Source organism: Lissotriton helveticus, chromosome 7 (genome assembly GCF_964261635.1).
Source record: "Lissotriton helveticus chromosome 7, aLisHel1.1, whole genome shotgun sequence".
Lineage (NCBI taxonomy): Eukaryota > Metazoa > Chordata > Amphibia > Caudata > Salamandridae > Lissotriton > Lissotriton helveticus.
Genome location: NC_136068.1, coordinates 632,485,018 through 632,500,834, shown reverse-complemented (window position 1 = coordinate 632,500,834; position 15,817 = coordinate 632,485,018). Strand labels below are relative to the sequence as shown.

General features: G+C 40.5%; 1 protein-coding gene across 1 annotated transcript in view; it reads left to right on the top strand.

Annotated features, from left to right (window-relative positions):
* Nucleotides 1-15,817, top strand: part of LOC144768868 (active breakpoint cluster region-related protein-like) — a 276,177-nt gene that overhangs the window by 71,941 nt on the left and 188,419 nt on the right. The window lies entirely within an intron of this gene.

The following is a 15,817-nucleotide window of genomic DNA, read 5'->3' as shown; positions in this document are numbered from 1 at the left end:
ATATTGGGTGTTCTATGGTAACTCATTGAGCACATCAAGTTACCAGATCTGTGTCATTTATGATGCCGTAGTTGGGTATTCTACGATACGTTAGTTGCAAGATTCATGCTTACAGCGTTGGTAATGCGTGGTGCCCTAGTTGGGTCATTTGTGGTACTCCAGTCATCAGTCTGCCTTGGCTTGATTTCTCGTATTTCAGTAGTACCTTTATCATTACAGAGGAGGCTAATTGGTAGGTGTGCAAATCGAAAGTCTCAACCCAAACTGGGCCCTAGAGGGGTCTTTTAAATGATGGATGTGCAAGGGGCTCATTTAGAGGGATCCTGCTGATGCTGCCACCACCAAGTCAAAGCTTCTGTGCCTGATTGGCCATGCCTTCTTCCAGGCACCTCTCTCGTTACAGAGAGGTCACAGTCAGGCCACAAGCAGTAGAATTTTCATTAGCAGTCTTCACACCTCCTAAACAAACATGTCCGCCCAAACTGAGTGAGAACTCACCACGGATTCAATTTAAAAGGGCAGTAAATGCACTAGGACGCGAGACAGAAGTGTGATGAGGAACTACAGTTTTTGCAGTTCTTTTATATAGCACAAACTTAATCCAGAGTTATTGGAACGCTTCATATGAGAACCAGTTACATTACACAAGGTTACATTTATGTATTTTAGGACCAGAGAGATTACGTGATTTGCACTGTATCCTAAGATGTTGAGCCCATGCTGAGACTCAAACTTGGTTTTCCTGCTCCAACGCCAGTAGCTCTGGTGTAAAGCCTCATCCTTACCTCTATGCCTAGAGGCGGCGAGCGTGAATCCCTTGGACGTGATTTTGTTAAAAGGGGTATTAGGAGCTACAGACACAGATAATGAATGCATTTATATACCTCCATATGAGTTTAGGAGCTTCAGCATTAAATCATCACTTCATCTTCATGCATCTCTACAACTGGCCAACAGGTCAAAAACTTACATTGTACTTGTGAGACTCTAAATATTTTAAGAACCAGAGAATCCCACTCCAAGGGACCACAGGCAACAGAAACATTACATGTTTCCCTTTTTAAAATAAACAAATGAAGAGAGTAATAGAAAGAACCAAGTATAAGAAAATGAAGACAGATGAAGAAAACATTCACAAAAAAACAGTCAACAATTGCAGTTCACATTAAACGCTGAGGTAGACATATGATCCTTCCAGATATATGAACAGGCGTGTCATCTGTGGTGTCAAAACCAGAATAGTCTTGTAAAGGAACATCATATTTAACTTATGACATCTGGGTTTTATCTTTCACCATTACTTTCTTAAAATACGTTGACTCTGAAGACCATGGTCCTGATTCAGAAAGGAAACTTATACTTTTGAGTAACATACATGGGTGATTTGCTCTTACACTTTTGAGTAACTTTAAACTAGGGTTTTGTGAATAGCCAAGAGTAATAAAGTTAATCAAAAGTGTAAGAGTAAATTACATATGTAAGTAGCTGCTTGCATTTTGTGATATGTTTTGTAGTTCAACAAAATGCAATTCGTGAATTGCCAGGCCTTTTAATTTGTGGGAGACATGTAAGCAATACTCTAAGAGTAAATTTACTCCCTGATTTTATGAATAGCCAAAAAGTTGATAAGGACAGTGGGGCTGGGTCTGCTCCCTACACCCATAAATATGAAGTTAAGCAGGAAATGTGCTATGTTGGACTTCATTATTATGAAAAGACACATTGCAATTGAATGGAAAAGACCAACGCCCCTGAGAGTAGATAGATGGTTAAAAGATATTTGTGAATCGGCCACTGCTGAGCGCGTAACAATGAAAATGGTTCGAAAAGATGAAAAATTGGCAGACGACCTCCTAGCATGGTCACTAATGATAAATGACCTCCAGACAAAGCCGAACACGAACCCGCAGACCGAGACACCTGACTCACAGCCTTCATATAATACACAAAAATAGGAATTTCAACAATTTCTACTATGATAACATGTTATGGTATAAGTATCCAAGGGCCGTCCGTGTGTGGGGGGGGTTGTGGGAGTTACATTGAACTAAAGGATATGTTCAAGAATCTGGTTACAAAACATAGTATCATCGTATGCATTTAATACAAGATGCCTTGTATGTGATAATGTTGATAAGCATGGTTGAGCAGTTATAAAATGTTTAAAACAAACATATTGCATTTAAGTATAATACTGCGAATGTACTTTTGTATTACAATCTTTTGTGAAATGCCAATAAAAAACTTTTTTTTTAAATGAATAGCCAAAAAGTAATACACTTTTCAAAAGTGTAAATTACTCAAAAGTGTAAGTTGCCTTTGTGAATCAGGCCCTGTATATACAACTTTGTCACACATTCAAAATAAGAAATATTTCTCCTTATGGACTTTTATAAGCCAATTGTGGACACCCTTGTTCCTTTAACTTGAGTTTCCTCTGAACTGATATCTGATTCTTTGGCCAGAAGTGGATTCTATCTCATGCCTCTTTAATCCACCAGAAGAAAGCCCTGGACTCTTTGTCTCACCCATGGCGGTTCTTCTAAATCCCTGCTTTCCCCATTGTCATGGTTTTTCCGTCTTCTTCTTCATCTTTCTTTTTTCCTTGTGTGTTTTACTCTCTCTGGCTCTGGCTCAAAGTCTGATGAAGAAAAATAAGTGGTGGTCCTCAAAAATCGGTGTTAGTGGGCCCCACCTTCAACTACCAGTGCACATTAGGCACTGGTAGACTGGCTTTCTTAATGATAGTCATGAGCTTTTTAGCAATACCATTTGCTTGTAGGCATTGCTGGGTAATTTTCGTGTGATTATATATGATATAATTATATAATTAGAGTTAACATATATTGACTGAAAAAAACTAAGGTTACAGGGACATTATAATTAGGTTGATGTTTTACCCACACAAAACTATAGAAATTCAGCAGTTATAGTTATACAGTTATACTTATGTTAAGAAACTATCATTCGTGGCCTAAAGTTACTTAACCAATAGGAAGAAATGATGGACAGAATGCTGACCAATGCAAACCTTCACCCCCAGTCACAAAGATCTGGGTTTAATCCGTTGTTCTTTTGCTCACCATGCCACCCTAGTTTGTACCCAGCCTTCCATCCATAAATTGTTTCTTTTGCTTTTGTTGTCCCTTGTGGGAAGGGTATGCCCAGACGTCGGTCCTGTGCTCACTGTGCCACTGGATTCAATCTGTTATATAAGAGAGGGGTCCCAGACAGAGAACTGACAATTACAATTTTAAACAATTATTTCCAAAAAAGACAAAAAATGAATGCAAAAAGATTTATTTCAAATTTGCATTGTTACCATCCATTGGTTGGATTTCATCAGCATCACAATACAAAATTCTTATATAAGTGCCCACATACACAACAGGGAGGGGGGTGAAGTGAGGGAGAGTGCCAAGGTTAAAGACGGAATAGGGAAATAGTCAGATTCGCTCGTGATAAGTATTAATCACAATTCAAAAACAATAGTCCATGTGATTCCTTGATCCAAGGTCCACGAAAATTATGCTCTTATAGAGTCCAAGATAAAATGGGTGTAGACCACCTAACTCGCCATCAGCTGCTTAAGTCTAGCTTGGGGGTAGGAGTTGGTGGAGATATTGGCGTCTACGTTTCAACCCACAAGACGCGTAGGATGTTAGTCCTTACAAACGGGGTCTTCTTCAGGACGGGATGGTTGTGGGTGGGCAACCACCTATCGTACACAGGAAGATGAACCACAATAGATTCTTGATCCTGATGGGTCACAGAACTTTAGGTTGTATTCCCATTAGTAAATTGGTGCCGTTGGCGAGGGAATAGGCCTGAAAGGAGCGTTTCTCAAAGGGGAGTATAATTCAGCCGCGACGACTTGAGCGTGTGGTTCAACAACCTTAAGTATACAATTCAAATTGTAAGCTGTCTGGGCTATACTGGAAGGTGGCCTATATAGCTCACGATTGGGGTAGGATCCTGTTTGGCGGCTCACTCTGGTGCCTTCAGTTCATAGGATTATGATTGTTTTATATCTCCTTCTTTGTCCTTAACAGAGCCCTGCTGGCAGACAAATCAAAAAATAATAATAATTGTCGTTTCACGTATGGCCTGCGTTATCAATGGATCCCCATGTGATATACTTCTTAAATTAATCGCCACCAGTCAAGAGGGTATCGGCGGTGACCAACTAACACCGCCGCCGTAGGGTTCAAACCGATTCCACTTCCAAACTAAGTCGCACAGTCACTGTCCAGTATAGCCCAGACAGCTTACAATTTGAATTGTATACTTAAGGTTGTTGAACCACACGCTCAAGTCGTCGCGGCTGAATTATACTCCCCTTTGAGAAACGCTCCTTTCAGGCCTATTCCCTCGCCAACGGCACCAATTTACTAATGGGAATACAACCTAAAGTTCTGTGACCCATCAGGATCAAGAATCTATTGTGGTTCATCTTCCTGTGTACGATAGGTGGTTGCCCACCCACAACCATCCCGTCCTGAAGAAGACCCCGTTTGTAAGGACTAACATCCTACGCGTCTTGTGGGTCGAAACGTAGACGCCAATATCTCCACCAACTCCTACCCCCAAGCTAGACTTAAGCAGCTGATGGCGAGTTAGGTGGTCTACACCCATTTTATCTTGGACTCTATAAGAGCATAATTTTCGTGGACCTTGGATCAAGGAATCACATGGACTATTGTTTTTGAATTGTGATTAATACTTATCACGAGCGAATCTGACTATTTCCCTATTCCGTCTTTAACCTTGGCACTCTCCCTCACTTCACCCCCCTCCCTGTTGTGTATGTGGGCACTTATATAAGAATTTTGTATTGTGATGCTGATGAAATCCAACCAATGGATGGTAACAATGCAAATTTGAAATAAATCTTTTTGCATTCATTTTTTGTCTTTTTTGGAAATAATTGTTTAAAATTGTAATTGTCAGTTCTCTGTCTGGGACCCCTCTCTTATATAACACTTAATCACCCAGGTCCCTTGACTTTATTGGGTCTAACCCTTTGTGTATACCACTGGATTCAATCTAGCCTGGCTGATGAGGAGTGATGCCCCCAAACCGATCCCAAGATGCTTGTTTCCGGTCCAGGGAGTACCTGGCTTGGCAGTTCGGGCTGGACTGGTCTCATGAGGAACAGGCTCAAGACTGGTTTACATATGGCTGGGTCAAAACTGGGGTGGTGAAGTGAGCAAAAGAATGATGGAATAAACCCAGATCTTTGTGACGGGGGGGGGGAATTTTTTTCATTATTCAGCATTCTGTCCATCAATTTTTACTTAATGGCACGAGTCATGGTTTCCTCAGGTAAGTATAACTATAGCTATTACCTTTCTATTGTTTTGTGTGTGTAAAACATCAACCTTACTATAATGTCCCTGTAACCTTTGACTCTTCAGTGAATTTTTATGTTTTTTTAACATAAAGTAATATATAATTACCGTACATTAATACAAACACCGCCTGCAGCTTGACACTGCGGCCAACCCCCACCCGCATGCACCCACCCCCATGTCGTACACTGTCTTTGGCCATGTGCGACGAGGGGTTTGTGTGTGGGTAGTTTTTTTTTTTCCTTGGCTTTTAGATCCGCAGATCCATCGCGGAAAAATTGTGCATTGTTGACTTAGGTTAAATATATATATATATATATACACTGAACATCCCAATGGATCCGCAGAACCTTGATTCAGCCCCCAAAAAAGGGCAACTGAGGGGTCTTTTACAGACCCTTCCATTTCTCTCATGGGGTCAGTCTACCTCTAGTTTGACCCTTTATCTTATTTTTCACTTTCCTCCCTAACCCCTTCCCCGCGGCCAGGGCGACTGACTCTGGAATCTGGGGATCACGGTTCGATCCCTGGCTCCGGCGGCAGGTCAGCCCAGCACCATGTGACTCTGGGCATTAGCTCGCTTAATCTTCCCGACGGCCCCCAGCGCCTAGAGACCCTTACGGGTGATTGTGCGCTTTACAAATGTGGACTTTACTTCCCGGCCGATCGAGAAACAAAATTGTGCCCGAAACTTTCCTTTCAGGTTGTGGCTAGTCAATCAGGGCCTTGCTTTGCTTCTAGACGCGCGGATACCCTGCAAGTACCCGCGGACAGTCCTCGGGTGGCTCTATGAAGGATCTGCATCCTTAGATATACAAATGATTCTTTCTTTAATAGCTCCCAAACTACTGAACAGATTTACACAACATTACAAAAGGGCTCTTTCTATACCAAGATCTACCTTTCTGCAAAATTTCGTGTAATTCCGTTCAGTGGTCAGGCATGTAGTCGTGTTAAAAAAATGCTAAATTCCTATATACATTGCCTGGGGGAAAAGCATTTTAGGACACCCCTTTCTCAGCCCCTACTTGACAATTCACCCTGAAACTTCTCAGACAGCAGCTAAACTAACTAGCACCGTAGGTTTGAAAATTTCTCAAAGATTCGTCAATCGTGAGCAAGTCATTAGCAAAATAAAAAACGCTTCTTCTACGGGGAAAAGTTGGTCCTAACTATTACCAGTAGATAATATATATTTATATCCATATAAAACGGCCATTACCCACGTTTGCTTAAATAAATCAATTCACTGACCTCACATCCAGGAAGAGAACGCCACTCAGGGCCTGATTCAAATTACCTAATTTAAATGCCTTTGAGTAACCCAAAGTATATACATATATGTAATTACTCTCCTCACTTCCAGGAAGAGAACACTCATGAAATGCTTCAAATTGCTTTTTTTAAATGCCGTTAGGAAAGACATTGTAGATGTGTTACCTAACAGCATTCAAATAAAGCAATTTGAAGCAGTCCCTGAGTGCCGGTCTCTTACTGGATGTGAGGTCAGTGAATTGATTTATTTAAGCAAACGCATGTAGTGGCTGTTATATTTATCAAGCAGTGGTTTAGAGCCTGTCAACACACTGCCTTATGTATGACGTTACTACGCATGCTTTTACAACGCGTGCCATTGCGACGCAGGTTTTACAACGCAAGTCGTTACAACGATTTGCGTTGGGGGGCACTGGATAGTGAATAGTTTAATTTACTATTCCAACTCCAGTCCCCGTGGATAGTAGGGAAGGTGTTGGATAGTAATTAAACTATTCCCTATCCTAGAGCGCCCTCCAGTGCAATTCGTTGTAATGACTTGCGTTGTAAAAGTTGCGTCGTAATGGTAGTGCATTGTAAAAGTTGCGTTGTAAAGGATGTTTCCCGCCTTATTTTGCCTGCTGGAATATATATATATATATATACTTGGACAGGACATGAGAATCCATGTTACTACAGCATGTGAGTGGATGTGCAATTTAGGTGTAGATTCTAACCGGAGCAATAGGTATTTTACCGTGACACGGGGCATCTACAGAAGAGCTATTTTGCATTTAGTGATTTTTACATGATTTTAGAAAGGTATTAATGCCTCTTAAAATTAGGATTTGATATATTTATATATAATCTTTTATGGCATTTTATACAATTGATTTTAGCTCTGTCGGCTCAGCACATTTTTAAAGGGATAATCTGTTTTATTGGACCCAATATAATGTGTAGGTGTTTTTAAATATTTATGGAATCATGAATATTTATATTATGCTCTTTTTGCACATATTTTTCGTATTTCAATTCATGAATCAATTTCCCGTATTCTGTATGGTAACTGGATCTCCATGACCATGTGAAGTGTACCATCTATTTCTATGATGCTCTTTACGTGAGACCGTTGCACTGTCACTTTAAATAAGGGAAAAAAATGACTCAGAAACATGTCATGTGATCAAGGCCTCGTTGGAGGCTTAAACGCATAATGGCAGAGGTGCGGGCGTTTCTGGATTAAAACTGCTTTGCACAGAATTTGGGTCTGCTTTCGTGTCCTTTGAATGGCTGGTGTGGCGTGAAGCATTGTGGATATATATATATATAAGTGCGTGTGTGTGTGTGTATACATATATACGCTGTGTTTGGTGGCAAACGATATTGACAGGGCGACCTCCGCCCCTGGATTGCACCGCGGTTGAAAGGTCCCAGCGTAAATGGAGGAAGTGGACTGATATATTATTACAGACGCTGGTTGACCGCGCTGGATGTACATTACAAAAGCGGAAATTACAGGAGAATAAGAGAAATATACTGGACAACCCGGAAGGGAACCGCCGACTTAGAGAACAGACGGTTCACTCTGGAATGTTGGCGTGATCCCGGGGTAAGTCCGTTCGAAATTTCTACTTTTTGCATTTTTTGGCAAAGCGCAAATCTTACGAACAATGCTGCCTGCATAACAGACTTTCCGAATGATGGATTGAGTGGCGGCAACTACGCAAAGCCATTTTTGTACCTGTTTCGTTTTCCGTTTTTTGTTAATTTTGTGACAATCTCAAGCGTAACCGTTCTGTGTTCGACCTGCATTGGGATAAATCGGCAGGTAGGAGGCACGGGCACCCAATACAACCAGGTATTACTGATATCCAAAACAGCGCGCAAACAGCATATTAACGCTAACAAATAGCCAGCATACACGTGGGTACTTACCCAATATTTTACACGGCAGTATGGATGAGGAGACAGAGTCCCGCAGGAGGCTCAGGGCACAAACAATGTTTGTAGTGACACCTACAGGACAATCCAGCAAAGAACCCCAATCTGCAACAGTGAATTTACATAATAAATATAATAAATTGGAAAAATTAATCCGCAAAGAGGTCTCAAAATGGTGGGAGGCTATAACCCTGGAAAAATACCAAGAAGAAAAAAGAATCCCTAGAGGGTTGAGAATTTTGATAGCACCATCATATGAGGAACCAGACATGGAACTTGCAGAGGAATGGGCGGAAAATCTAATGGATTGTTCGAATAGAATGCTATCCATCCTAATAAAACATGCGTGGAAGGATAGACTTATATTACTTAAGAAGATAGCAGAGCTCAGAGAAGAAATCTCCAAGGAGGAGACACTAGAAAATATGACCAAAAGGATGGAAGAAATTAACAAAAGAATTGGAAAACACGAAGATGAAATAATCGCTAAAAAAGAACGAAAGTTCGTAAGAGATCAAATTGATTATAACTCTGGAAGAGTATTTACGTTCAGCAAGAAATATGACCACATGGTGCGCAAAGGAATACAAGCGAATATTGACAAAACCCAGACGGGGGGTGAGTCTGGTGAAGAAGTGGTAGAGAGTGATGTGTCTGTAGAGGAACAGGCCTCAGGTTCGACAGAAAATTTAGCAAAAGATACAACCAAGTCGACAAATTTTTGGATGGAATTCAAACGTATGAACCAGAACCTACAACAACAGAACTGGCAAATAGATCGGGGCCGAGGAAGGGCCCAAGGATTCAGAGGAAGAGGCAGAGGCAGAGGAAATCAAGGAAAAAGCGACAACAAGCCCAACCAAAAGATAGGCGTGGAGGAAGCGGCAAAAGGAAACACAGCCCCCATGGGAGTGGAAACACGGGGCCAGAAAAGAAGAGGAAAATGAATTTACAGAATGTGATAAACCTGTCGTCCCGCACCTTATCCAAGGGTGAATATGAGGTACTCCAATTTGGTCTTTCTTTCTGTCCTACTACTAACTTTTGTTACTCACAAGAACGTATAGACCTTTTTAAATTTACAAGGAAGCTAAGACTCCATAAATGGAATAAATTAAAAGTAAAGAATACCAATGTGGTACCATCTAGCATAAAACCTGCTAAAGAAAGTATAATTGATATAGAAGCTTTGATTACCTTGAAAAGTTTAGAAGGGGGTACTCCTATGAATGAACCAATTGATGCCAAAACTTTGGGTTTTGATACAAACTTAAACTGTCCTAATTTGTTCAAGCAGAAATCCTCTTTCAACCCCTCGTTACCTACATGTGGTATTGATACATTTGAATCTCTGATGATTAATGACTTAAAGCACATGGCAAAACATAAACATTGGTCGGAAGACAATCTGACCAAATGTGAAAGGTCTGCCATAAAAACACTTCGCGAGGATTCATCAATAGTGATAAGACAATCGGACAAAGGGGGGAACGTGGTAGTGATGGATGCCACAGCATACATCGCTGAGGGTATGAGACAATTGAACTGTATTGACTGTTATGAGGTTTCATCTATGCAAAAGATTGAAGAAACAAATGTAAGGTATTTTGAAATGTTGAAAGTTTGGAAAGATCAAGGTCTGATTGAATGGAACGAATACTCATTCCTTCTCAACCGTAACCCAACAGTAGCAGTCTTATACCTGTTGCCAAAACTCCACAAGGATTGTGTCAACCCTCCAGGAAGACCAATTGTTTCTTCAATTGGATCCCTGCTGGAAAACACATCCAGATATATTGACCATTTCCTACGCCCCTTTGTGGAAGACACCCCATCCTACCTTAAAGATAGCAGGGATTTCATTAACAAGATGAAAGACTGTGTCTGGAAGGAGAACTATTTATTCATCACACTTGACGTGTGTAGTCTCTACACATCAATCAGACATTGCAATGGTATTGAGGCTTGTCGTAGGTTCCTGAAGAGGAGATCCATCTCCTATCTTGAACATACTAACATGATCATTACGATGATGGAGTTCTGTCTTGAGCACAATTATTTTGTGTTCAATGATGTGTACTATCGTCAATGTCAGGGCACGGCGATGGGGACTTGTTTTGCTCCCAGCTTCGCTAATCTATTCATGGCGAGCTGGGAGCAGCAGGTAGCCAGGACCAATCATCTGTATCGCAGCCATGTGAGAGTATGGCTGCGGTACATAGATGACCTATTTATTATTTGGGAGGGTCCACAAAGCAGTGCAGAGCTATTTATCAAAGAACTAAATAGGAACGAAATGAACCTGGTACTAGAGGGTAACATCAGTGATAAAGGCGCAGTCTTCCTTGATTTGTCTGTGGAGGCAGCAGCAGATAAACTTGTGATGAAATTGTTTCGTAAAAAGACCGCAGGTAACACCCTGCTCCATGCAGAAAGCAGCCACCCCAAAACGCTGATTAAAAGCATTCCTTACGGGGAATTCCTCCGGGCCCGGAGGAATTGTAGCAGAGACTCCGACTTCTTTAAAGAAGCAGAATGCATGAAAAAGCGCTTCACAGAAAGAGGATACAAACAGGAAGTTGTAAATTGTGCCTTGGAGAAAGCTAGCAAGGTCAGCCACCTGTCCCTTCTGAATCCAGTAAAAGATAAAAAGAAGGAGGAAACTGAGCCAATAAGATTCATTTCCACTTTTCACTCAAAATCATGGAAAATTCAAAAAAGCTTACAGAAACACTGGAATGTACTAAAAACTGAACCTACCCTCAATGATATCCTCCAGGAAAGGCCAAGCAGTACCTATCGTAGAGCAGACACTTTAAGAAGCAAAGTAAGCCGTAATGAGGTGAGCATGATTAAACCAAGCTCGTCTAAAATTCAGGGCTTCTATACTTGCATGAACTGCAAGGCATGCAAGTATAGTTCTAATGTCAAGAAAGTATACTTCCCAGTTGAGGACAAAGAAAGAATTATCGAAAAACATCTCACCTGCTTGTCAGAATACTGTGTCTACGTACTAACATGTCCTTGTCACAAAAAATACGTAGGCAGTACTATGTTCCCAGCCAAGACCCGCATCCTACAACACATGAGGGCAATCCAAAATAAGGAACAAAATTCTCCTGTCGCTCGACATTTTGAAGAGCTGCATGGAGGGAACCGCAATCTTCTGAAATTCTTTGTAATAGACAAATTGCCACCAATGAAAAGAGGTGGTGACAAGATCCGCAAGCTACGACAGCTTGAGAACAGATATATTGTTGACCTAGACTGTCTAATCCCGGGAGGTCTGAACTCCGAGGAGGAGATGGTATGGCACTTGGGCGAGTAAATTACCAAGGACAAAGGGGGTTTCTAACCTCTTTTCTCTGCAAAATTCTGAGTACTGACTTTAGTTTACTAGATGAACAATATTGTGTGTCCTAAATCCTGTAATGATTTTAATCTTTTAATCACACTGGTATCACTGAGGTCTTGTAACCGATCTTATTTGAACATAGTTTAGAATACGATGGTAATTGATTGAAGGTATTCAATATGCATGAGCTGACAGGCTGTATTTTGTCCATATTGCAGGTTTCAGATGACTTGTCACCAGGAGAGAATATATGGTTTATCACTTGAGAAGATGAGATGAGAAAGATGAGCGTAGCAGTATCCTTAACCCCACATGGCTTAAAAGAAGCAAATACATCCTATATGAACTGAGTGAAATTTGGCCACTTGGCTTTTGCTTATTTAACGTTTGCATTTTATTTTGGGAGACCTTGGGGTATAGAAGTATATTTCACCTAGGCTTTACGAGTACGATACCCATATACTGGGTGAAAATAGCAGTCTTATATCGGCCACTGGGCCTGAATTTCGAGTCATGCATATATAACATTATTATTATTATTAATTTATTTCATTGCGTAAGTAATGCACCATTGACTGTTGCATGGTACATGAAAAACCCTGCATAGCTGAAACTAAAGAGCTTCTTGGGTTCACATAGTGTTAAGAAGGAAATTATAATTTAAGGTCCGCTTTTTGATTTCATTTATTGATGCAAAAAAACCGATCATATGTACATATGTAAATACTGTGTATAATTAGCCACTGGGCAGGTAAACCTGATGCGGTTTTCATTATATGAAGTATAAATGTCCACAAGAAGCATTGTGTTATTTAAAACGAAAGGGTTGTCATTTATAATCACCATGCAAAGATGGCCACCACAGGAATCTAACTGTGTCCTTTTTCTATGTTCATGATCGTTTCTGACCACGCATGCACTTTGGTTTAACTTTATTTAATCAGTTGTCTGTAACACACGAGTTACCCGTGAGCAAGGCGAGAGGTATCGCCGAAACGCGTTGGGTTGGTCTACACTAGCCGTGTACTACATGCTGGAACTGAATATGGAATAAATTTTTCATCAGCAAAATGCGCTGTCTAAATGGTAATTATTTGGATTGAATTGATTGGAGTGGAGTTGCATACACACAGCGGACGCTGTGTTTGGTGGCAAACGATATTGACAGGGCGACCTCCGCCCCTGGATTGCACCGCGGTTGAAAGGTCCCAGCGTAAATGGAGGAAGTGGACTGATATATATATATATATATATATATTTATTTATTTTTTTTCCTCTCAAATGCCAGTTTTTTGGATCCATTTCTTTTCTTGATTCCTTGCTTAATTCCCCAAATAAAATAATCAGTGAGACAAAACTGGTGAGGCATTCATTTTTTCTGTGCAGCCCCCAAGAGGAAGAGGCGTTCTGCCTCGAAACGCGTCGGGGAATTAAGCAAGGAATCAAGAAAAGAAATGGATCCAAAAAACTGCAAGCAGCCTCGAGGCTTCTAAACCGGATGGTAAAGAGCTGCTTTGTGTGACCTTTGCAAAGCTCAGGGCATTTGAGAGGAAGATTAAGCACACGGCAGTCCTGGCCGTGGCAGAGGAGCACCATTTCCGATAACTATATGGAAAGGCTAGGAAGGAAACCCTTTCTTTCCGTGAAAGCATGTAGCTCTAGGCAAAACGAAGCCTGCAGCTTTTGAAATCCAGCCTACTTAAGGATATAATAAGCTTTAACAAAAACACAGAGACAATGAACTTTCAAATGAACTTTTATATATAATACTCACCCCAAGAACTACACGGACCATCATGCCATTGGGCAACTGTGTGCCACGCCCATGGAGGCGATGTTCTCAATAAAATAATCAGTGAGACAAAACTGGTGAGGCATTCATTTTTTCTGTGCAGCCCCCAAGAGGAAGAGGCGTTCTGCCTCGAAACGCGTCGGGGAATTAAGCAAGGAATCAAGAAAAGAAATGGATCCAAAAAACTGCAAGCAGCCTCGAGGCTTCTAAACCGGATGGTAAAGAGCTGCTTTGTGTGACCTTTGCAAAGCTCAGGGCATTTGAGAGGAAGATTAAGCACACGGCAGTCCTGGCCGTGGCAGAGGAGCACCATTTCCGATAACTATATGGAAAGGCTAGGAAGGAAACCCTTTCTTTCCGTGAAAGCATGTAGCTCTAGGCAAAACGAAGCCTGCAGCTTTTGAAATCCAGCCTACTTAAGGATATAATAAGCTTTAACAAAAACACAGAGACAATGAACTTTCAAATGAACTTTTATATATAATACTCACCCCAAGAACTACACGGACCATCATGCCATTGGGCAACTGTGTGCCACGCCCATGGAGGCGATGTTCTCAATAAAATAATCAGTGAGACAAAACTGGTGAGGCATTCATTTTTTCTGTGCAGCCCCCAAGAGGATGAGGCGTTCTGCCTCGAAACGCGTCGGGGAATTAAGCAAGGAATCAAGAAAAGAAATGGATCCAAAAAACTGCAAGCAGCCTCGAGGCTTCTAAACCGGATGGTAAAGAGCTGCTTTGTGTGACCTTTGCAAAGCTCAGGGCATTTGAGAGGAAGATTAAGCACACGGCAGTCCTGGCCGTGGCAGAGGAGCACCATTTCCGATAACTATATGGAAAGGCTAGGAAGGAAACCCTTTCTGTCCGTGAAAGCATGTAGCTCTAGGCAAAACGAAGCCTGCAGCTTTTGAAATCCAGCCTACTTAAGGATATAATAAGCTTTAACAAAAACACAGAGACAATGAACTTTCAAATGAACTTTTATATATAATACTCACCCCAAGAACTACACGGACCATCATGCCATTGGGCAACTGTGTGCCACGCCCATGGAGGCGATGTTCTCAATAAAATAATCAGTGAGACAAAACTGGTGAGGCATTCATTTTTTCTGTGCAGCTCCCAAGAGGAAGAGGCGTTCTGCCTCGAAACGCGTCGGGGAATTAAGCAAGGAATCAAGAAAAGAAGTGGATCCAAAAAACTGCAAGCAGCCTCGAGGCTTCTAAACCGGATGGTAAAGAGCTGCTTTGTGTGACCTTTGCAAAGCTCAGGGCATTTGAGAGGAAAAATATATATATATATATATATATATATATATATATATATATATATATATATATATATATACACACACACACACACACATATATATACATATATATATAGCTTTACATTTATATTATTATGAATAAAAAAGTCTACAATTCTTAAAATATTATTAATTTATGTTACTGTTAATTCTGAAAAATTAAACATAAAAATTGTGCTTTGTTGACTTAGGTTAAATATATATACACACGCACACACACACACACATATATATATATATATATATACATATATATATATACACATACATAATATATATAAATAGACATATTCTTTAGAAAATTATACTATATTAATAAATAAAAATTATATTACATTTGAGAGTAAATTGTTTGATACACTACTTTTAAGACAATAGTTAATACAAATCATCTTTTATCAAATTTTGGGCGATATTTTCGCAAACAATAATTTTGTAATTTACAATATAAGTATGGGTCCACAATATTTTTTGACAATTATATATATTTATGACACAATAGTCTGACACTTGTTTGAGTACTTTATTATTTGTGTACACATTAACTTGTTCCCTTTTTTTGTTGTTGTTGCCTTTCTTTTTTCTACTTTTTGTCCAGCTAGTCTCCCAGTTAAAAAGTTTCTTTGGACCATTTAGCCCAACCGGAAGATGATCCCTTCCCCTCTGGATACAATCCTAACATGTCCATTCCTCTCCACAATATACAATATTCCCTTTGCTGTGTTTGTAGTGTTACACATACCTACTGCTCGGTACTTTCATTTGTCTTGAATATTTTGACGTGTCCGTCTTCGGATTCCCTCCCAAAAT